Source organism: Rattus norvegicus, chromosome 13 (genome assembly GCF_021556685.1).
Source record: "Rattus norvegicus strain SHRSP/BbbUtx chromosome 13, alternate assembly SHRSP_T2T, whole genome shotgun sequence".
NCBI classification, from domain to species: Eukaryota; Metazoa; Chordata; class Mammalia; order Rodentia; family Muridae; genus Rattus; species Rattus norvegicus.
The window spans coordinates 103237501-103261904 of NC_141546.1; the positions used below are offsets into that span (position 1 = coordinate 103237501).

A 24404-nucleotide genomic window follows, 5' to 3' on the forward strand; every position below is an offset into this window, starting at 1 on the left:
TTACCACTCATCCGGGAAATTTCTCTTTGTAATAGATGGAGTCAATCACAGAAAATTATAACCAATCAAAATACAGGGTCATGGAGCCAGGTCCTAATGGATCTGTCTACAAATCAACTCCCACACCCAAGGCTCAGAGAACAATGTAGAGGAGACAGAAAGATGGCTAGAGCCAGAAGATCAGGGAGACCGAGTCTCCTAGTAATGTCAAAAGCTAAACCCACGAAGTCTTAACAACGTTACTGTCCAAACATGGGCTGAACAAGGACGGTACCAACAGAGAAGCCAAAGTAACAGAAGGGAGGGCTCAACTCTACAGAAAGAACTACAGCAGCTAAGCCATTCTGATTGGCTATCAAAACCAAATAGCTCTGTAAGCATATATGCAAGTAACATTTTACAGACTAGCAGATCATATTTAGAAAGATATATGTATATAGAATGCATGTAGCAACAATTAATGAAAAAAAGAGTCTGTGAATTTGAAAGAGAGCCAGGAGGGAAATATTGGAGGGTTCAGAGGGAGGAAAGGGAGGGGGTGTGATATAATCTCAGAAATAACAGAAATAATAAACATTAAGACAAGAACATATTTGTGTCTGCTTTTGAATTGTGGGTGTTTACCATTAACACTTTTTTTTTTTTTTTGCTTTAGAATCTGCCTGTGAGGCACAGAGAGAAGTGCCAAGAAGTAGCCAAGGCAATTACATAGATGAAATAGTTAAGGCTCAAGGCCTTAACTCAGGAAACTTCCCAGGGCCCAGTAGCTCACTGATAGAACACAGGATTGAGTCTTAATCATTAGTCTTTCCTGCTTATACCATTTATACATTATATATTTTGTGTCTTTTTAATAAAGTATCTTCCAAACAAAATGAAGAATTAAGGGAGCTCTTGGTTTGTTCCACTTGGGGACTTGATTGAAGAGACAAAGATATAATGGGAATATATTAAAATCAGAACTTGGGATTATGCCTGTGTAGTTGTAAAAATGTGCGCCTTCAGGCACTTGGGGAGAACAATGAGCCAAGATAAACAGAGGCTTCCAGCACAGTTCTTGGGGTTTGCATTAGATCCCAACAGAGGTGAGCCGGAGTTATATCCTCAAAACGTATTATGTGTAAAAACATTTCAGCAATGCTCCAAATTTCTTGTGAGTAAATCATCTGTAGAATGCATTGCTAAAGTTCACAACTTGTCAGGAGCCTATCTGAGAGCACTGGTTCTCTTTGGAAGGCAGCAGAGCGGGTACAGCATCAGTGGGTGTGGTTACAGGGGGCAAAACTTGGTTTTGCTAGAGTAAATTTGCTTATAATTAAATAACGTTTACCTGTCTTGACACTTAAGTTATTCTGAGACCAGAAGTTTCAGACCTCTAGCAATTAACACTTAATTGTTCAACAACAGGGATTTTGTAAAGCAGTTCTTGGTTCTTGTCCCCTTGGGCCTCCCAGGCCTGGAGCCCTGAAGCTGGGAGTTCACTGACTCCTTGACAGCTAGAGAAAGCCACAGAAAGAAGCAAGGACTTTGAGAAGAGACTCTCATCTTTATTTCTAAGAGAAAGAAATGGGGGAACTAACTTTGTATTGATCTTAAGAAAAACTTGATTGTAAGAAAAACAAAACCTGTCTGACTGTTGTCTTTGTTCTCAATACTTATACTTTTTCAGGATACATCACATGGTATTCCAGGCATCCTTTTTTCAAAAGTTCACAAGTTCAAACATAAATTCAAATCATGCATTAAATAAGAAGAAACAACAAAGATGTTTACATACGTTTCCATTAAGAACAGTTATCTAAGTATTCATTATCTATCACTAGCCCCCACAGGTTCATTAAAAGTTAAAAGCTATAATTCTTATGTCTAAGTTAACACTATAGGTCAAGAGGCCCATCATCTGCCTACTATCTCACTAGTATTGAAATTTTGTGTAGATAAATCCATTTACTATTTTATCTTCTGTCCTTGCACATAGAATAAACTGTTCATCCCCTTTTATGACCTTTAGTTATCAGATAATGGTTTTACAGCCTAAAGGAATGTTTTCCTTATTTGTAAATCCCTTTTGTGCCTGCCTTAGTGTAAACAGCCTGTGATACATGAAGGATAACAGAATCCTAACTGCGGTTTTCAAATTACAGAGGGCATAAAATTACATGTGTAAAATCTAGGAATTCTATAGAATCATTATCAGGAATGAAGAAATCATCTATTTGTCTACATAGATGCACAAAAGAGTACATCTTTGTGGATCTGAAGAAAATCTTCCCAATTGGGTGGGCTAATGCCCAGGGATTATTATACTAATTTAACAATGATAGGAAAGGCATAGTAGGTGCAAGAATCAATCCTGAGATGAAGTCTTCTCGAGCCTTGCCTCCCAGAGCTCTTCCATTGTCGTCCATGCATTTGGTGGACCATTTCAGGAAAGTCACCTGCTAGCCTTTAGCCTCTCCTAGATGTCTCCTCACAACAACTCAAGGTTATCGATGGGGGGAGGGGAGACTTAACAAAGCTAGAGGCAGAACCTAGCAGCCAGGTTTCTTTCCACCATCTCCAGAAACAGTGAACCATCTGCATTTGCACTGTGAGACGCTAAGAGAGAAATATGTTATTCTGAAAATAACCCGTTAAGAATTTTACCTGTATTGCTAGAGGTGAAATAAAAAAAATTAAGCAAAAATCCAAGTGTCTTCTTAAACCCTTAGAGCAATGTTTATATCATCTAAATTTGATACAGAGATGACTTCATTGTAACAACGGCATTTTTCAGGTACCGAGTGCCACCCAAGTGACTGTGACCACAACTGAGGAACAGAGCAGAAGCCCAGACATTAGAAGATGCTCCTGCTGCAGTCCTGGTCCTCCTTTTCCTTCAAGAAGTCTGTTTTCGTACCTGAAAAACTGAGGGGCGTTGAGGGTGTGACTTCCTGGTTCTCTTCAAAGGCAGGCACTTCCTGAACAACTGGAATGTTGCCTCATTTCATGTTTGCCTTGTTTTCCACATACGTCAAAGGGTTACTGAGTCAGGGAAATTCAAGGCATTAAATACCATCATCGAGACAGGCCAAACGTTCTTATCCATGATTGAGTCAGAGCAAATGCCCAGGGCACCTTCAGAGGGATCTGTTACCTTTGCAGTCCCTTGGTGCACATTCATCTCAACGTTTGTAGCCATTTTGCTGGCATCTTCGTTCCTTCTTTGTATTCCTCTTACCTCTGTTTCCATAGGTCCCCTGCAAAGAGCAGTTCTCACTGCTGTTAACTGTTCAGATACATAGGAAACCTTTCTACAGAATCAAAGATATAGCTCGGTCAGTCAAGTATGTGCCATGCAATCACTGAAGATGTGATTTCATCCCCGACACCCAAGCAATAATTGACTAGCTTGCAATCCCAGTGCTTGGGAAGCAGAGACAGAAAGAGCCTTGGCTTGGTAACCTGCTAGCTTAGCACAGCCAGGAGTCCCAGGTCCAATAAGAGATCCTGCACCAAACCCAAACCAAAACAAAACAACAAAACCCAAATCAACCAAACAAACAAAACCAGAAAAAGCAAGGCAGGAGCTAGCTGAGATAGCTCATCAGGGAAAGGGACTCCGCCAAGTTAAGAGCTCATGGTGCTCTTGCATTGGGCCAGGCACACACATGGTGGTTCACAGTCCTCTGTGACCCTAGTCCCAACGGATCCACCATTCTCTTGTAGCCTTCAAAGGTACTGTATGTACATGATGTACGTTCATGAAGCAGGCAGAACACTCACATATATATAATAAAAGCCAGATCTTACATGGTATTTTAATTCTATTTTCTATTTATTGCTTATATCTAGAAGTGTGGATCTTATATATTGAGTCTATGTTCTATAAATTTGTTATTTGCTAATTATTCCTGGTGTCTTTTCTGTAGTTTTTAAATGTATAACTATTTCTTATGAAGAATTTTACACTTTCTTTTCTAATTACCATATTTTATAATGAGGTATAATGTGTTGGGAAGGAGTACCTTGGTAGGCTCATGCTAAGGTGTCCCCCTAAGGCATCACGCCATGCACAGGCCTGGTATAAAGATAATTTTTATGGAGGCCTGGAAAGGGGTAGAGGCAGAGAAAAGGAGGGGGGGGGGAGAAGGACAGAAAGAGAGAAAGAAATGAAGGGAGGAAGAGAGGCCAGCCAGGAACATGTGGGAACAGAGAGAGAAGGAGAGAGAGAGAAGATGGAGAGGGAGCTGGGGCAGTGAGTAGGTACCTCTTTATACACCTGGCTGGTGACTATGCAAGCTGTTGCTAGGTAGCTGTGGGCAGGGCCTAGCAGAATTGTCTGTAACTTACTGTTAACTTGACAGAGTCCAGGAGACAAGTCTCTGAGTATGTCTATGAGGGAGCTTACAAACCAACTTAAAAGATGTTGGGAGAACCACCCTAAATGTCGGCAGCAGGATATAGTCCCACACTCAAGAGAAAAGGAGACAGAGAGCTGAGCTTGCTTCTCCCTCTCTCTCTCTCTCTCTCTCTCTCTCTCTCTCTCTCTCTCTCTCTCTCTCTCCCCTCCCCCCCCCCCGTCTATGTTCCCAGAATGCAGTATGATCAGCTGCCCATGCTTCCACCATACCTTCCCACCATATTGGACCAGGAAAGAAACTCCTCCCATCACATAATAGTCAAAACATCAAATGCGCAAAACAAAGAAAGAATATTAAAAGCAGAAAGGAAAAAAGGTCAAGTAACATATAAAGGCAGATCTAGCATAATTACACCAGACTTCTCACCAGAGACTATGAAAGCCAGAAGATCCTGAGCAGATGTCATACAGACCCGAAGAGAACACAAATGCCAGCCCAGGTTACTGTATCCTGCAAAACTCTCAATTAACATGGATGGAGAAACCAAGATATTCCATGACAAAACCCAATTGACACAATATCTTTCCACAAATCCAGCACCACAAAGGATAATAGATGGAAAACTCAAAAACAAGGAGGGAAACTACACCCTAGAAAAAGCAAGAAAGTAATCTTACTTCAAGAAACCCCCCAAAAGAGAGCCACACAGAAATAATTCCACCTCTAACAACAAAAATAACAGGAATCAACAATCACTATTCCTTAACATCTCTTAACATCAATGGATTTAGTTCCCCAGTAAAAAGAAATAGACTAACAGAATGGATAACTAAAGAAGACCCAGCATTTTGCTGCATACAGGAAGCAAAGACAAAGACAGACACTACCTCAGAGTAAAAGGCTGGAAAACAATTTTCTGAGCAAATGGTTCCAAGAAACTAGCTGGAGTAGCCATTCAAATATTGAATAAAATTGACTTTCAACCAAAAGTTATCAAAAAAGATAAGGAAGGACACTTCATATTCATCAAAGGAAAAATGCACTAAGATGAACTCTCAATCCTGAATATCTATGCTCCAAATACAAGGGAACCCACATTCATAAAGGAAACCTTATTAAAGCTCAAAGCACACATTGACCTCACACAATAATAGTGGAGCCTTCAACACCCCACTCTCATCAATGGACAGATCATGGAAACACAAACTAAACAGAGACACAGTGAAACTAACAGAAGTTATGAGCCAAATTTAACAGATATTTATAGACCTTTTCATCCCCCCCCAAAAAAGTACCTTTTTCTCAACACCTCACGGTACCTTCTCCAAAACTGACCATATAATTAGTCACAAAACAGATAAAAGAAGATTGAATAATCCCATGCATCCTATCAGATCACCACAGACTAAGGCTGATCTTCAATAAAAAACAAAAACAAAAACAAACAAAAAACAATAGAAAGCCCACTTATACAAGGAAGTTGAACAACACTACTCAATGATAAATTGATCAAGGAAGAAATAAAGAAAGAAATTAAAGACTTTTTAGAATTTTATGATAATGAAGGTACAACATACCCAAATTTAATTTATGGGACACAATGAAAGCAGTGCTAAGAGGAAAAATCATAGCTCTCAGTGCCTCCAAAAAGAAACTGGAGAGAATATACACTAGCAGCTTGACAGCACACCTAAATTTCTAGAAACAAAAAAAAAAAGAAAGAAAGAAAGAAAAAAGAAAAGAAAAGAAAATACACCAAAGAGCAGTAAATGGCAGGAAATAATTAAACTCAGGACTGAAATCAACCAAGTAGAAACAAAAAGAACCATACAAAGAATCAACAAATCTAGGAGCTGGTTCTTTGAGAAAATCAACAACATAGATATACTCATGATCATACTACCCAGAAGGCACAGAGACAGTATCCAAATTAACAAAATCAGAAATGAAAAGGCAGACAAAACAACAGAAACTGAGGAAATTCAAAAAAACCATCATATCTTATTACAGAAGCCTATATTTAACAAAACTGGAAAATCTTGATGATGAAATGGACAATTTTCTACACAAATACCAGATACCAAAACTAAATCAGGATCAGATAAACCATCTAAACAGTCCCATAACTCCCAAAGAAATAGAAGAAGTTATTAAAAGTCTCCCACCCAACCCCCCCCAAAATGCCCAGGACTAGATGGGTGCTGAATTCTATCAGACCTCATAGAAGACCTCATACCAATACTGTCCAAACTATTCCACAAAATTGGAACAGAAGGAGCACTACCCAATTCATTCTATGAAGCCACAATCACTCTTATACCTCAACCACACAAAGACCCAACAAAGAAAGAGAACTTCAGACCAATTTCCCTTATGAATATTGATGCAGAAATACTCAATAAAATTCTCACAAACCAAATCTGAGAACATATCAAAACAATCATCCATCATGATCAAGTAGGCTTCATCCCAGGAATACAGGGATGGTTCAATATATGGAAACCCATCAACATAATCCACAATGTAAAGAAACTCAAAGAAAAAAAAAAAAACCACATGATCATCTCACTAGATCCTGAGAAAGTGTTTGACAAAATTCAATACCCTTTCATGGTAAAAGTCTTGGAAAAATCAGGAATACAAGGCCCATACCCAAACATATTAAGAACAATATACAGCAAACCAGTAGCCAACATCAAGCTAAATGGAGAGAAACTTGAAGCAATCCTACTGAAATCAGGGACTAGACAAGGTCGCCCACTCTCTCCCAACTTATTTAATGTTCTACTTGAAGTCCTCAACAGAGCAATCAGACAACAAAAGGAAATCAAAGGGAAACAAATTGGAAAGGAAGATTCAAAATATCCCTTTTTGCAGAAGATGTAATAGTATACTTCAGTGGCCCCAAAAATTCCACCAGAGAACTCCTACAGTTGATAAATAACTTCAGCAAAGTGGCTGGGTATAAAATTAACTCTAACAAATTAGTAGCCTTCCTCTACTCATAGGATAAACAGGTTGAGAAAGAAATTAGGGAAATGATACCCTTCACAATAGTCACAAATAACATAAAATAGCTTAGTGTGACTCCAACCAAGCAAGTGAAAGATCTGTATGACAAGAACTCCAAGTCTCTGAAGAAAGAAATTGAAGAAAATCTCAAGATGCAAAGATCTCTCATGCTCATGGATTGGCAGGATTAATATAGTAAAAATGGACATTTTGCCAAAAGCTATCTATAGATTCAATGCAATCCCCATCAAATTTCCAACTCAATTCTTCATAGAGTTAGAAAGAATAATTGGCAAATTCATTTGGATTAACAAAAAACCCAGGGTAGTGAAAACTATCCTCAACAATAAAAGAACTTCTGGGGGAATCAGTATCCCTGACCTCAACCTATCTTATAGAGCAACAGTGATAAAAGAAAACTGTATGGTATTGGTACAGATACAGGCAGGTAGATCAGTGGAATAGAACTGAAGACCCAGAAATGAATCCACACACCTATGGTAACTTGATCTTTGACAAAGGAGCTAAAACCTTCCAATGGAAAAAAGACAGCATTTTCAACAAATGGTGCTGGTTCAACTGGAGGTCAGCATGTAGAAGAATGCAAATTGATTCATTCTTATCGCCCTGTACAAAGCTTAAGTCTAAGTGGATCGAGGGTCTCCATATCAAACCTGATACAATGAAACTAATAGAAGAAAAAGTGGGGAAAAGCTTTGAACACACCTGAACAGAACACCAATGGCTTATGCTCTAAGATCAAGAATCTACAAATGGCACCTCATAAAATTGCAAAGCTTCTTTAAGGCAAAGGACACAGTCATTAGAAGAAAACACCAACCAACAGATTGGGAAAAGATCTTTAGCAAGCCTACATCTGATAGAGGGCTAATATCCAAAGTTCTATATACAAAGAATTCAAGAGGTTAGACTCCAGTGAGCCAAATAACCCTATTAAAAATGGGGCACAGAGCTAAACAAAGAATTCTCAGCTGAGGAATATCGAATGGCTGAGAAGTACCTAAAGAAATGTTCAACATCTTTAGTCATCAGAGAAATACAAATCAAAACAACCCTGAGATTCCACCTCACACCAGTCAGAATGGCGAAGCTCAAAAACTCAGGTGACAACAGATGCTGGTGAGGATGTGGAGAAAGAGGAACACTCCTCCATTGTTGTTGGGATTGCACACTGGTACAACCTCTCTAGAAATCAGTCTGGAGGTTCCTCAGAATATTGGACCCAGCTATACCTCTCTTGGGCATATACCCAAATGATGCTCTAACATATAACAAGGACACATGCTCCACTATATTCACAGCAGCCTTATTTATGATAGTCAGAAGCTGGAAAGAACCCAGGTGCCCTTCAACAGAGGAGTGGATACAGAAAATGTGGTACATCTATACAATGGAATACTACTCAGCTATCAAAAACAATGACATCAATTCATGGCAAATGGATGGAACTAGAAAATATCATTGTGGGGTAACCCAATCAAACACACACACACACACACACACACACACACACACACACACACACACACACACGGTATGCACTCACTGATAAATGGATATTGGCCCCAAAGCTTGAATTAGCCAATACACAATCCACAGACCATGTGAAGCTCAAGAAGGATGACCAAAGTGCAGATGCTTCAGTCCTTCTTAAAAGGGGGAACAAAAATATTCATAGGAAGAGATATGGAGACAAAGTTTGGAGCAGAGACTGAAGGAATGGCCATTCAGAGCCTGCCCAATCTGGGGATCCAGCCCATATATATATATATATCTCCACCAAAACTAGTCAATATTGAGCCTGATATAGCTGTCTCCTAAGAGCCTCAGCCAGAGTCTGACAAATACAGAGGTGGATGCTCGCAGTCAACTATTGAACTGAGAACAGGGTCCCCGTTTTAGGAATTAGAGAAAGGACTGAAGGAGCTGAAGTGGCTTCCAACCCCATTAGAACAATACCAACCAACCAGAGCACCCGGGGACTAAACCACCGTCCAAAGGGTACACATGGACAGACCCAGGGCTCCAACTGCATATGTAGCAGAGGATGGCCTTGTTGGACACCAATGGGAGGAGAGGCCCTTGGTCCTGCCAAGGCTGGACTCTCCAATGTAGGGGAATGTCAGGGTGGGGAGGCAGGAAGGGGAGGTGGTTAGAAAGGGGGAACAGTCTCATAGGAGAAGGGGAGGGGAATGGGATAAGGGGCTTATGCACGGGAAACCAAGGAAGGGAATAGCATTTGAAATGTAAATTTAAAAAATCAAAAAAAAAAAAGGACCCCCATGTGGCAAGCCAAAACAAACACTTAAAATTGCTTTTTCCAGATATTTTGCCACAGCACTGAGAAAAATAAGTCTTCATGCTCATTCTTTCCTTTATGATTCAGCACATACTGAGTCTTGGACACCAATGACAGGGGACATCATCACTGCTCCTGGGTTCAACAGTATGGCACTTTGTCATTCACTCTAAAGTCTGTGGAAACCCGCAGGCTTTTCAGATTCCTTGTAACAAGTTAAGGCAGCTCACCCCAGCTACATTGTAACACAGTAAACCATTGCTTCAGTGGGTCTGGGCGGTTCTCTGAGGCCTGTACAGCTGACGTGTGGGCAAGTCAGTCACTCTCTGGCAGGTGGGGTTTGTATACCTAAACTATTCTCGCTTTTAGCCAGGTACAGGCATTCTCTCTCATTTGTTCTCTCTCTGCCTGGGGAAGTTTCCTCTCTTGTCAGCTTACTCAAGGGGTCAGCTAAGCATCGGAAGGAGTTGGTGTGCAGGTCTTGGGTCACCCTCCCTGGGTGATGGCTCTCTTTATGGTAGTCAGCCCCTTAAATTCTGTAAGCTCAGACTGTAAATGCTGATCTTGTTCCTAGGCTTAGAAGGACTTCCAGGCCCTACTTGGGCTTCTTCTCCTAGAGGACTGACCAGGAAGCAGCAAACTGGGCCAATCCTAGGGTATTTTCTTTCCATTCTTAATGAACCACAACTCTACACTTCCTGTTGCTAGCATGTGAAACTGTTACATATTATATCCAAGTCACCAGCTCACGAAATCTCTCTGTTGCTGCAACATGGCCAGCAGTCAGTCTGGTGCACTTTTAAGATACAGTTAGAGTAACACCCTAAAGATTTCACATTTTATGCTTATCTGCTACTCTTGTGAGAGTCAGCACCCGAGCAGCTTCTCCTTGGGCATTCTCAATCTGAAGTTCACAAGTGGACTGCTTTACTCTTCAATCTATGAAAATGAGTGGTAACTTTGAAAGTAGATGAAGAATTTATCTTTTCTATCTATCACAGCAGGCTGTGTACGGTAATTGCCAAATACGAAAAGAAAGTGACCATTTCTGTATGTGTTTGCATTAACCTCATGAGGGGCCAGCTGCCTGGGACAAGTCTTAATGGCCAGTCACCATTTACATTGCTTTGATGACAGCTCAAGCCTCACTAAACAGGAGAGTGCTCCAGCCAGACTGTGGGACCTTTTGAGTGGACCCAATCCTAGCAGCTAATCTTTGTGTAAGACATGAGAACTGTAGCCGTGACTCGTCTACTGTTTTTATTTATTTACTTTTAACTCATGAATTGCATTCCTTGACAGTATCAATAGAAAAATATCAGAGCAGACAAATCTATGTTTGACTAAGTTGGTTAATTATTCTTTTATAGGTAAAGAAATGAAACCATCTTTTAATTTTCTCTTTTATGTAGGTTTTTTTCTGGTTTTTTTTTTTTTTTTTTTGGTTCTTTTTTTCGGAGCTGGGGACTGGTTTATTTTTTTTTATTTTAAATTAAGGTATATGTGCAGGGGAGGGTACATGTATGTGTGCACGCCATCTGTGGGAGCAGAGGTGTTGGATGTCTCTGAAGCTGGAGCTTTAGGAGTTGTGAGCTGCCTAACATAGTCTAAACTCAGATTCTCTTCAAGGGTGGTACACACTTAGCTGCTGAGCCATCACCTCAGCGACACGGGGCTTATGCATTCCAGGCTGGTCTCAAACTTACTGTGTAGTAAGGATGGTCGAGAACCTTAGATTCTCCTGCCTTATTTCCAGAGTGCTGAGATCGCAGAAGGTGCTGGCATAGAAGGTTTATCTGGTGCTGGGAATCGAACCCAGGGTATTGCACACCAGGTAAGTGCTCTACTGACAGCTACATCCTCAGTTTCAAAACTGTATCTTATTGAAATTATCCGTAAAGAGAACGTTATAATATGCCCAGAGGAAAGTCTGAGCAAGAAGGAGAAAGCCTAAGGTAAGAAGCATGGAGGGGGTTCCTGTGCTCCCGCCGTCGTCCTCCAGCGCAGGCCTCCGGGCTCCAGCTCCGGTGTTGGGTGCAGGCCTGGTGTGGTCTCCAAAGTGACTGAACAATGCAGAAGGACAGTGGCCCACTGGTTCCTTTACATTATTATGGTTTCGGCTATGCGGCCCTGGTGGCTACTGGTGGGATTATTGGCTATGCAAAAGCAGGTAGTGTGCCGTCCCTGGCTGCTGGACTCTTCTTCGGGGGCCTGGCAGGCCTGGGTGCCTACCAGCTGTCTCAGGATCCCAGGAACGTGTGGGTTTTCCTAGCTACGTCTGGGACTTTGGCTGGCATTATGGGGATGAGATTCTACAACTCTGGGAAATTTATGCCTGCAGGTTTGATCGCGGGAACCAGTTTGCTGATGGTTGCCAAACTTGGACTTAGTATGTTGAGTTCATCCCATCCGTAGTAGCCATAGCCCTGCGTGGACTCATGATGAGTTGACACTCTCCAGACCTCCACATTACCACGCTGAAGAGATAAGAACAGCCAAGACCTACACTGAGCACATGGAGGCGAAGACGTGGTTACTATAGTGACCGTTCAGAGACGGCGAGTGTCTGACCTCAGAGCTCACACTGCCTTCATGCGGCTTGTTCTTGTGTCATGATGTCTCGACTCTCTGTACTACTAGATAAAGGGGTAAAATGTTGGGTGTCAACACTGGGGGCCCAGAGCTACACGTCCTGCCGGGAAGTTGTGAAATCTCTTGGTGACATTTGTGATGTGGGATCTTTTGCACAGGTCTGCTATGAAATTATGTTACGGCAACATTATCGGTGAAAATAAAGTTTTCTATTAAGAAAAAAAAAAGAAGCATGGAGGGAAGGGGAAGACAGCAGGGAGGGTGTGGTTTCAAAACAGTAAAGGGAACACTAAGGGATGCTACTGAGTTTTCACTGTTGTGGCTTGAACTGTGCCCTCTACCCAAATACATCAGCATTCTAACTCCAGGTGTGTGATAGTGAACTTACTTGGAAGTAGGATCTTTGGAGACATAAGGACACTAAAGGAGGCCACACTTTCTGTTCCTGAACTTACTGAAGGGGAGAAGTGGCTAATGCTGGGTCACTCATTGTTCACTTACACAATACCAGCCTAAAACCATGTCTTCAGCATTACAGTCCGTGGGGTCTGCATTATGCATGTTTTACAGTAAGTCACATGAGAAGTTATTTCTCTTCTGGTAAAATGAGCCAATTCAAGCCAGATTAAAGTGCTTATAAGTACAGGTTTATTGAGTTCATTGGTCCCAAGGAAGGAGGCTAGGGAAGTGGCTATGGGAAGGGAGAGAGGGGAGGGGAAAGAGCAAGAGAGAAAGTACATGCACATCGAGAAGAAAAGAGGGGAGAGAAGGAGGAGGAGGGGGAGGAGGAGGAGGAGGAACCAAAATGTCTGACTTATATAGCAAAGAGGTCTCAGGAAGGTCAGCCCAGCCCAGTCCTTCTGAGCTGGAAAGTTCACAGTTAGGGATGGGGTATGCCAGGTAGGGCCTGAGGGATGCTGGGAGAACCTGGAGGCCAGGTCTGCTCTTTGATTTGAAAAATATGCACCACAGCTTCTTGCCAGAGAATCTGAAACCAAGCATCACCTCTGCTGTTTTCCTCCTTTGAAGCTATCACCTGACACTTATTGGATATTTAGTATTTGCTAGACGAGGTGGGACTGAGTCTAAATCTAACCTGATGATGTCCTTATAAGAGCAGAGCAGGCACAGGAAGAGGGGGTTAACTATCTGGTCAAGGCTGGGGGAGAGACCTCCTAGAACCTTCTGAGGTCCTGCTGACTCACTGACTTTGGACTTCTGACCTCTTAACTCTGTCAAAGTTATCCCTGCAGTATAGTATAATAGTATAAGCCTCCAAGCTTGTGTGTGTGTGTGTGTGTGTGTGTGTGTGTGTGTGTGTGTGTGTGTGTGTGTGTAGGGTGTTACAGTAGCACTAGGAAAATGATATAATCACCTAAACTTAAACTTGACTGAGCTGCTTATCAGTTTACTATCTTGAGGAATTATTTTAGCTTCTTTAAAGTTGAGTTTGACAGAGAGAATTTAAATCTACTTCACACTTTATGGAAGAGAGATAGCACACTGGGGAGGAAATCCCATGAACCATAAAACAAGGTATGTTGTTGATTATCATGAGGAGAGCTTAATAGGTATCTGCTAATCAAATGCCTCAAAGGGAAAAACAATACTGGTGAACCTTGCTTTAAAATCCACCTAACACTGAGAGACCCTGAGAATCACGATGCTTAAGGCATACTCTAGACCAGTGGTTTTAAACCTCCCCAACCTTTAACACAGTTCCTAATGCCGTGGTGACCCCCAAGCATAAAGTTATTTTCCTTGCTACTCCATGACTGATTTTGCTACTGTTATGGTTGTAATGTAAATATCTTTGGAGACAGAGGCTGGCCAAAGGGGTAGCCACCCACAGGTCGGGAACTGCTGCTGTAGCCAGAGGACATATGCTCTTAATTACTTCAACAGCAAGTTTAGAGATAGAAAACAGCCCCCCATGCACCCTTCTGTTCATTCTTCCATCTATACATTCTTTATGTGCCTGCGGGGCAGTGCCCGAAGAGCCTGTAAGGTTGTGAGTCACCTCATACGGGTTCTGGGAACTGAACTCAGGTCCTCTGGAACAGTGACAAATGTGCTTCAATCACCAAATCACCTCGTTAGCCCACCATTCATCTATCTGTTCCCCAATGTGTTCGTCAAGTAGCTGATGCCAATGGCTTCCAGAAGGGAAACTAAACAAACAGAATCATTTATCACTAAGTGGGTTTGGGGGTTTTGTTTTTTGTTTGTTTGTTTTTTCACTTTTTGTTTTTATTTATTATTTGTTGTTGTTGTTGTTGTTGTTATATTTTTCTCAGGATTCAAACCTCAGTTCTGTATTATTAATTCTTTACAGATCTGAGGTTATCCATGCCAAAGCATTCCACTGGTCCTTTAAAAAATATTCCAGGAAATGCCTTGTTCAAATTTTTTATGACTTGATGCCTAATCCTGGGACAAGCCTGGGTATACCAGAAGTAATTAGAACATACATTACTCTGAAATCCCAGAAAACCTTTATTTAAAGAGAACCCGCAGAGGAACGCAAAGTCTATCTTCTTGGTTTATTTTCCTTTTGGGCCTGACATCTAAAATGAGGCGAGTTTTGGGTCTGGAACTGTACTGCGGTATGATGGCCCATGTGTGGTCCTGGTGGAAGATTCTAGAATTCAGATATCATGAGGTTTTACCATTAGAATATTCCAGTGATCCAGGCCCTAGCTGCTCTCTCCGTTCTGTGTGCGCACATCTGCGCGCTCACGAGAATCATGGATTCTACCACGGTTCACAACTGCTTGCCACCCTACTGTCAAAAAGCAACGGGTGATGATGTTAAAAAAAGATGGGTAAACAGAACCAACCAAATAAACAGTAAAGTCAGCAGCAAGTGCCTGGTGGGGAACAAGCCTGGCGAAATAGAAAAGGAAACACTACCCTTTGTTTTGTCTTTGTTTTGGTGGGAGAGGCTGAGCCAGGGTCTCTCTCCACAGCCCTAGCTGGGTTGGCATTTGCCATAGAGCCTACACTGGCCAAGAATTCATGACAGTCCTTTGACTCAACCTCCTGAGTGCAGGAATTACAGAAGTTTACCATCAAGAGACAGATTTTTAGTGGCTTCCCTCTCTGCACCATTGTTCCCAACAGCCATAAAAGCCCTGGGTTTGAGTCTGTACTACACAACCCCACACTTTTAAAATCACTGTTACTCAGACAAAGGTTTTCCCAAATGATCTGACCTCTTAGTTTTCTAACAGCTTCAGTGTCTGGCCACAAAACATCCAGCTTTGGCCCAACAGTAACTGCCATTTTTAGCCAGAGAACCCTCCTCTTTGCTTTCCATGCACCCACAAGTTCACGGCTCTTAGTGTCTATATTACCTATGAGCACTAACGCTTATAGCTTTCTTCCTCAGTGAACCCCTGGTGACCGTACAAGGAGGTTCATTTTAAGAAACAGATGCGTTTGCTTGTCTGTCCTAACAACTATTATACAGAGACAACTATGCAGCTTTAGATGGGAGGGTAAGGATACGGTCAGCCCTAATTCTAAAGAGCCTGGAGCCCAACAACTGCATAGATAAGACGGCCACCATAGAACGTGATAAATGCACTCGCAGCAAGTTATAGTAAGTGCAGCGTGACACTCTCTGAAGCCTAACGGCCAAGCAAGTAAGCCGAGGCTTCCCGTAAGCACACCGCAGAGCCAGTGCCACACGGAATGCCATCAAGCTGATGCTGGGAAGAAAAACTTGCAGATAGGCAATTAAGTAGAGTGGATGAACTTTCCTGGTACACAAAAGGGAGAGGTGGCTCAGTGGTGTCTGCTCTTGCAGAGGGACTGAGTTTGGTTCCAGAAGCTCCCTTCAGCTTTGGGGGAGCTGACAGCCTCTTCTGTCCTCCTTGGGCACACTCATTCTTGCACATACTAGTAACCACGAAGCGCATGCCTACACATGAACACCAAGTACATTTAAAAGGAAATGTAGTTAGTTTCTAAAAACGTGTGGAGATCTGGGGAAGCTGGTTTGGAGCAGGAATGAGGTAGGGACATGCCTGAACCCCCCAAATCTTGTCCTGAGACCAGCAGGGATGGACTATTTCCTTCTGGCTTAGATCCTGAGTGTCCTGGCACATGGAAGCCTTTTAACCCCCACTTCTGCTCTCTGTGAGGTGGTCACCTACCCTAGTGGCCAGGTTTCAGGTTAAAAATTCCTCCTTCGGGGCTGGGGATTTAGCTCAGTGGTAGAGCGCTTACCTAGGAAGCGCAAGGCCCTGGGTTCGGTCCCCAGCTCCGAAAAAAAGAACCAAAAAAAAAAAAAAATTCCTCCTTCCTTAAAATTCCAGTAAGGACCTGGAATTCTTCTTCATACAAATGAAGTATTCCCAGCCCAGACAATAAGGTACGCTCACCCTCAACACGCCTACCCACTCCCTTGTTCCCCCAAATAAAGGGAGCTGTTGCACTGAAAGCTGTCTTCAGAGAAGGCAAGAAGGCTGTTTCTCTTGCACTCACACTGACTGAGATCCCACCTCCCCACCACCTCAACCCTTCACTCCACCCCACCCCTGGCAAGCCTCACATCTTCTAGTCCAGCCCAGTTCACAACTATGCCTGGATACAGGGAGGGGAAAAGTAGACCTGGGGCAGTCACATGCAAAAATCTTGCCGATGAGAGAAACTGGTTAAGTGTAAGGAAAGGAATTGGATTGAAAGCCGTGGTCAGCGTAATGATCTCGTGCAGGAAACTAACGCCGTGAGGAATCAACACTCACCAAGGAGTCAGAATTGTAGCAAAAATAGAGCCAGTTGAGTACTTGTAAGAGATGTTATGTGTTGTGACATTTGAAGGGTGATTTGGTACTCCTTGGAAAGCAACTGAGGAAGCTTTAGAGTAGAGTGGAGGACTGGATTTGAGGCAGAGGGATGGTGCATGGTTTGAGTCAGGGTACTGTGGATCTCAGTCAGTGGCTTTGAACAGCCCCGGGGGTGCAAAGGTAACTCGATTTGATGACAGCATGTGTAGAAAAGGAGGCATCAAATCCAAAGACAAGATGAGCTGTAGACAGGACCATACATAGTCGCGATTCAGCACGCGACTGGATTAAAGTGTGCATGGAAATGAGATAAGCAATCATATATATATGTCCCTACTTGCTTCCTCTGGACACCTATGAGAGAGTGGCTGCTAATTATCCATAGTTTATATGGATAACTCACAAAGGATGGCTTTTACCAAGGCATGGAGTACTTCTGCTCCATTGTGGGATGAATGCCCGCTGGTTTTAGAGTGTTGAAATGTAACTGTTGAGCAGAACCAGCTTCTGGTTCCCTTGGAAAGGTGCACTGCTGTTGGCTAAGAGGAAAGAGGAAAAAACTGTTGGATCTGGACTTTATGAGGGAATTAGTCAGCGTGACTACTGCTGCGATGAACACTATAACCAAAGAAACGTGGGGAGGAAGGGTTTATTCAGCTTATAGTTCCACACCACAGTTCCTCCTCAAAGGGATTCAGGGCAGGAACTCTAGAAGGGCAGGAACCTGGAGGCAGGAGCTGCTGCAAAGGTCATGGAGGAGTGTTGCTTATTGGCTTGCTCCCAATGGCTTGCTCGGACCGCTTTCTTACAGAACCCAGCACCACCGGCCCAGGGGTGGTCCCCGCCCTACAGCTCATAGGGGACACACCTGTGAGCTGGGCCCTCTCCCACGAATCACTAATTCCAATTAAGAAAATGCCCTACAGACTGGCCTACAATTGATCTAATGGAGGCATTTTCTTAAGCGAGGCCGGCTCTCTCCTCTCAGTTGACTTCAGACTGTGTCAAGTTGACATAAAACTATCCCACACACTGGGTAATAATATCGAAAAGTGGGAAGCTAGACATGGAAGAACGTTAATAAACACTTTAACATAAACATTTAACAAATGCTATCAACTACAGCAACACAAGCTTATGTGCTTTTCTGTTGGATGCTGAGCATGGTAGCTGCATGTTAAGCATATTAGTCACATGTTAGGCATGTTGGCTGTATGTATGTTATCCAGTATGTATGTTATCATGTTAGGCATGTTGGCTGTGTGTATGTTATCATGTTAGGCATGTTGGCTGCATGTATATGCATGTTAACTGCATGTGTGTGTTAGCCATGTTAGGCATGATGAGTGCATGTGTACATGTTAGGCATGTTAGCCACATGTAGGCACAGAAGTATGGAGAAGGCAAACAAGCTGATTCCCTTGAACTGTAACGTTTTTATGATGGACATACGGGATACTCCAACAAAGGACTGAGACACTTGCAAGTAAGGAGACACCAACTAGTCTCAACTGAGCAGCATGCTGGTCAGTGGGTCAGTGAGGATCACAGGATGGTGGTCAGTGAGAGGGACCACAGCAGGGCCCCAGGATTTCCACGAATATCTAGTAGAACAGAAATGAGGTCCGCCAAAATAGTAACGTGAAAGAACATGGGGAGTTGGATGAGTCAAGAGTGAAGTTAAGGTTCTTGAAATGGCAGCAGGGTTTGGAGGTGCAGAAGAGACCACAAGTCCAGAGTTAGCAGAGGTAGTTGATGGTTGGGGTGAGAATGAGAGGCTGAGGATTTCTAAGGTAAGAACCTTTAGGACAATCTCTTGTCAGAACAATATCGCTCTGAATATTGCAATAGAAAACAAGGAAGCCATGGGTATGTGATGAAACTCTTAGCTCTGGGTTCTAGCAAACGCGCTTCACTGAGCATGCGCAATGTGATGAACCCCCCAGGGTTTTAACAAATGTACTTCACTGAGCATGCGCAATGTGATGACTCTGCCTGGGTTCTAACAAATGCACTTCACTGAGCATGTGCAAGGCTAGTTTAACTACCTTTCTGCTTCCTGCTATTCAGTGTATACATTAACATATTTTAGCTTTGACCACAGACCTACATATTTGTGCCAAGAATTTCATGATTGCATCATTTCTCTGAGCAGAACACAAGATTTCAGCAATAAGATGTCAAAATGTATGTCTCATCGTGCCCCAGGAAGCTTCCTGGACTCCCCTGTCAGTGTCCTTTATGGTCACTGAAGAGCTGTCAGAACAAGAAAAACCAGCAATATGAAAAGTCCATCTTGAATGAAATATTAAAGATTCAAAAAAGTGTAGCTTTATAAATCTTATTTTTATTCAAGCCACTTAAAGAGTTTAATTTTCTAGATTATTGTGCCAAGTGGATTTCTGAACCAGAGACTCTCAAGGGAAACATTTTGTTTGTGAAGATTGTACTTTTTTTTTTGTATGTATGTATATGTGTGTGCCTGCCTGTCTGTATGTGCACTATGTGGATGCAGTACTCAAATGAGCCAGAAGGGGGTGTCAGATACCCTAGAACAAGAATTATAGGTGACTGTGGAATCTCATATAGGTTCTGGGAACCAAATTCTGGTCCTTTGGATGAGCAGTAAGTGCTCTTCTCCAGTCCTGGAAACATATTCTCCCTCTCCCTCTCTCTTTCTTTCCCTCTCTTCTCCCTCTCTTCCCCCTCCCTCCCCTCCTTCCTCCCCCTCTCCTCCCTCCCTCCCCCTCTCCTCTCTCTCTCCCCTTTTCCCCTCTCCCTCTCCTCCCGCTCCTCTCCCTCCCCTCCTTTCTCTCTTTTATATCCCAATTACAATTTCCCCTCAGTCTACCACGTTCAGTTTTTCCTCCCCTCCTTTCTTCTTTCCCTCCTCTCTTCCTCCCCTCCTATTTGGATCCACTCCCTTTCTGTCTCTCATTAGGAAAGAACAGGTTTCTAAGAGATAACCAAACATAACAAAAATAAAAATTAATGAAACAAAAGCCCTCACACAGAAGTTGGATAAGGCAAACCAACAGAAGGAAAAGAAACACAAGAAAGGTCAAACAAATCAGAGACTCACTCATCTACACATTCATGAGCCCCATAAAAATGCTAAACTGGAAGCTACAGTATATACACAAGAGGACCTGCTTGCAGACCTATGCAAGCCCTGTGCTTGCTGCTTTAGTCTCTGTGAGTTCATATAAACTTTTCTCAGTTGTTAATAAATTAATCAAAGCCCACACTGTGTGTTTTGGCTTTCCTTCATAGGCACTGGGGAACCACCAATCTTAGAGTATTTATTCTTCCAAAGGAGATGAAAGTTACAGATGAGAAAGTCTGTTCTGAAGTGTGTGAGGTGCACAGTTTTGTGGATGCTGAGTGAGGCAGGGTCAGTTTTCATCCCCATGGACAGATAGTCTCATTATTAATAGGAGGATGTGCTCATTTCTGGCCAGAGACCATAATCCCGGCCTCTTGCCACTCACTTGCAAGGCTCTCCTTCAAAAATGGACACCACTCAACCAAATCACACTGCCTTAAACAGGTTGCCCTCACCAAGAATGGTGACCCATTGACATGGTCCTATTATTTGGGAGGTAGCTGCAAGAAGATCATGAATTTAAGGCCAGCCTCGCCTCCACAGTAAGCTTTAGACTAGCCTGGGTTACACAGTAAAACTCTTGTTTCCAACAGAACAAATGCCTAAAAACAGAAAAAGAAAACCTGGCTGTTCCCGTCCTTCATCCCCCACCCCCACACCCCCATGCTCCCAATCCCAACTTATTCTCCACTGAAAGCCTTTCTTCATGGGGACTGATTGCTTTCTCGGGGTGCTCTCTGGACTCCTCTAAGCTGTGTGTGCAGGCCTCTACTCAAAGAGACGCAGTGATGATAACCAGGCTCAGTTTCCCTATTAGAAACCACACGTTCGCCATCCAATACATCCCTCTGCTGTTGTTTTTAAGGGGTATTGTTGTGTTTTTAGATTTCTGTCTACATGTGTATAGGTGCAAAGCATTCATGCACTGACCACAGAGAACAGAGAGGGCGTTGGGACCCTTGGCGCTGGAGTGACAGATGGGGTTGTGGATAACCAAGTGCGGGTGCACTGCAAGAGCAAGCCAGCACGAGCAAGCCAGCACAAGCAAGCACTCTGTCACTGCCCAGCCACTTCTGCAGCCTTCCATTATGTTGTTAGGTATTATCCTGCCAGACAGTAACCTCATTATTATTCCATTATGGTTTCATTACGTAGGTTTTCTCATCAAATTGATTTCTCAGTGGGATGGAAATATATCCTCTATCTTCCTATTTTCAGTGTCCAACACAGAACCTGACACCCTGTAGACATTCTTGTCACAGGGGCCCCTTGGCAGCAGTTTGTCATTGCATAGTATATACATCCTCACCCTGCCTCACTTTGCTAAGCTCCTTACATTACTGACATTTAAGTTCGCCCAGGTATAGCCTAGAAGCCCCTTGGCTGTGCCTGGCCGTGTTTATAGATTGCCACAGTTACCTAGACTCTAGACTCTAGAATTTCTGGTTGTCTTAATCCATTTTGCATTGCTATAACAGAATACCTAAGACTGTAACTATAAACATCAAAACCTTATTTGGGCTGACTGTTGTAGAAATTGGGACTTTAAGAATAGGCTGTCAGCCTTTGTTTGGTTTCTGCTGAAGCTCTCCTGATGCTAGGCCATGGCAGGCCCAGCCTCCTGATCCCGCCCCATTGAAAATCTGTTACATGAACTCTGAGGAATCAGCAAGAACACAGTGCACTCACCTGCGTGAGAGCGTCTTTTTAAAAAGAGCAAGTCCGACTTGAGTTTCCCCAGGAAGCTAAGTTAGTGTTCTGACAATGTCCATTAAGAGGCAGAGAATCCACCAGTTTCCTAAGAGTCTGCCTCATAAATTCGCAGGTCAAGTTTACAAAGTGGACACAACCTGGACCTTTGAAAACACATAAAGCATTCTAGTGCAAGGCTAAAATATTAAAGACATTTAAATAACCAGAGACTGATGGATGGCAGTCAGAACCGTGCAGTGAACAGCAGACAGGACTGTGGAGTGAACAGCAGACAGGTCTGTGGAGTAGAGGAATAGACAGCACACAGAGCTGTGGAGACATGGAGAAAAAAGAACAGGATTCACCAGCATAGCCAGACTCACCTAACCTGATACCATGGGTGAGTGGCCTTGAACATCCACTTAAGATTTTTCAGGCACGGGGATAAGATTCCCAGGGTCTTATCTCTAAGGTCTTACAGCTCACCAATGCTCTAAGAGGGCAGAGATACTCAGAATGTAGTTAAAGTTATCGGAATGTGGTGAGTACCTCAGAATTTCTCCTTCAGAGAAGGCAGGTATATTGCCAGCTCCATGAAAGGCATGGAGTTATTACCTGGCGTCCTCATGGTGATGTCTGAACACATGAACAGCTCCCTGGGTTTCAGAAAATGCTGGGAGGTACTGCTGAGTTACCTACTACATAGTTAATTTTATTATTGAACAAAAAGAATGGGCAAATGTTAGTTTCTTGCTTCTTGTCGTATTCAATACATAAATATTGGAAACATATGGAAATATATACAGGGAAATGACTAAATGTAGCGTGGGTGGTTACTGTATATCGTCAGCCATTTGCAGCAAAGGAAGAGCGAGATGTAGACAAAAATCACTGACAGTTGATATTCCTGGTGACATAAAGACAGTAACTGTTCTGTACACTGTTGGGCTCTTCCAGTCCCAGAGCTCTTCTAAATCAATGGGCTGCCTTGTCAGGCTTCAGTGGGAGAGGATGTGTTTAGTCCTCTGTGACTTGATGTGTCGGAGAGGGTTGGTACCCATGGGGGCTTCTTCCCCTTCTCTGAGGATGAGAGGAGGGAACAATGGGGAGGGGCATGTGAGGAGAGACTGTAATCAGAACGTAAGGTGAATTTTAAAAAGCTAATCAAATACTTGAATTTTTATGAAAACAAGGACCACAGAAATTACAGAAGCAATTAATACCTAATATTTTAAAAATTATTTGCCAATTTTCTTGCAAAAATATGTAGAGAGCAACTGACCATTGGTGCCCAATCTCAACTCAGATATCTACAACATAACTCTCAGGCTCCAGCAACACTGCAGACAAATGGGGTGGAAGAGCACAAAGTGCTAGTGGACAAGGAAGAACGCTATGACACAGTGTCTGTCATATGTGACAGGACCAAAAAGTCTGCTGTGACATAGTGTCTGTCATATGTGACAGGGACACTATACCCACGAAATCTCAAAAAAAAAAATGGCTGCCTACATAAGACCTGAAGAATCACAGTCTTTGATTTGTAATACGGAAGGGGGAAATTCACAAGGCCGCATCCATAGATGCTGAGCTATGGGCAATCAACGGCTGCCAAGAAAGGGAGAATCAGATTTCTCCAGCTATGAGAATTTGTACTCATGTACAAAGTTCTTTTTTTAATTAAATATTTAAATATTATTTCCTAGTTTTCGAGGCACTGAAAACTATACAAAGCAAATGCCCTCTTCAGCCAGACTCCGTGTTCTGGGGAAACCTGTGGTGGGTGAGACATCTATATGTCCCCAGATAAGGTTGCCAATGAGCAGCATTGACAGAAAAAGAAACATGTTCACAGTGTCAAACTCATGTTGGAGAATGCCCACCTTTCTATGGTGGCAATAACATCATTTCGTCAGCCTGTAATATAGTCACATGGTTGCTAGGTAACTGCCTCTTGCCTATGACTGATTCCCATGGTTAATCATGCTACTTTGTGGCTGAAAGCCGAGGAACATAGCAGCTTCTGTCGGCAACCAGTCTTATATATGTTGCTTTAATCATGTTATGTCATGGATTAACCCCAAGGACTGAAGCGAGAGCTTCATGCTGAGCTATACCCCAATCGTGCAGATCAGCCTCAGTCTGTAAATCTTGATTTTTAAAGACATAGTCTATTGAAATTGCCCATTTTTTCTTTCTGTGCCTGCTCTGAGGGTTAAATCACAGGATTTCCTAACTTCTCCTTTTCTCCATTTTCTAATCTTGTAAGGTCTCAACCATCTGTCCAACTCACTGAAGTTGATTTTCTTTGAGTCCACCCTGGATCAGCTCTTGTCTCTAGACACTTCTCTCATGGGGCAACAGGGGCATTCAAAGACACTGCTTGAATTCTGTTCCCTAAAAGGTTTCCCATCATGCATTTTTGCAAGGCTAACCGGAGGGGAGCTCGTAATGCCACGGCTGTCTACACTGGTGGTGCTACTCTATTGTGTGGCACAAGAACAAAACTACTTATACCAATTGATGTGTGACAGGGAACTTTCTGG

General features: G+C 42.8%; 1 long non-coding RNA gene and 1 pseudogene across 2 annotated transcripts in view; one reads left to right on the forward strand and one right to left on the reverse strand.

The window, feature by feature from the left end:
- LOC102548648 (uncharacterized) overlaps positions 1-24404 on the reverse strand; it is a 132100-nt gene that overhangs the window by 67644 nt on the left and 40052 nt on the right. Inside the window, exons 3-4 of one of the 2 annotated variants that reach the window (XR_015635776.1) lie at positions 3137-3239; positions 2788-3024 (exon numbers count right to left, since the gene is read on the reverse strand). The exons of the other annotated variant lie outside the window; for it this stretch is intronic. This is a non-coding gene — a long non-coding RNA (uncharacterized LOC102548648). Of the gene's footprint in view, positions 1-2787; positions 3025-3136; positions 3240-24404 lie in introns of those variants that run through there. 2 annotated transcript variants of the gene reach the window in all.
- On the forward strand, positions 11655-12175 carry Tmem14cl1 (transmembrane protein 14C like 1; annotated as a pseudogene).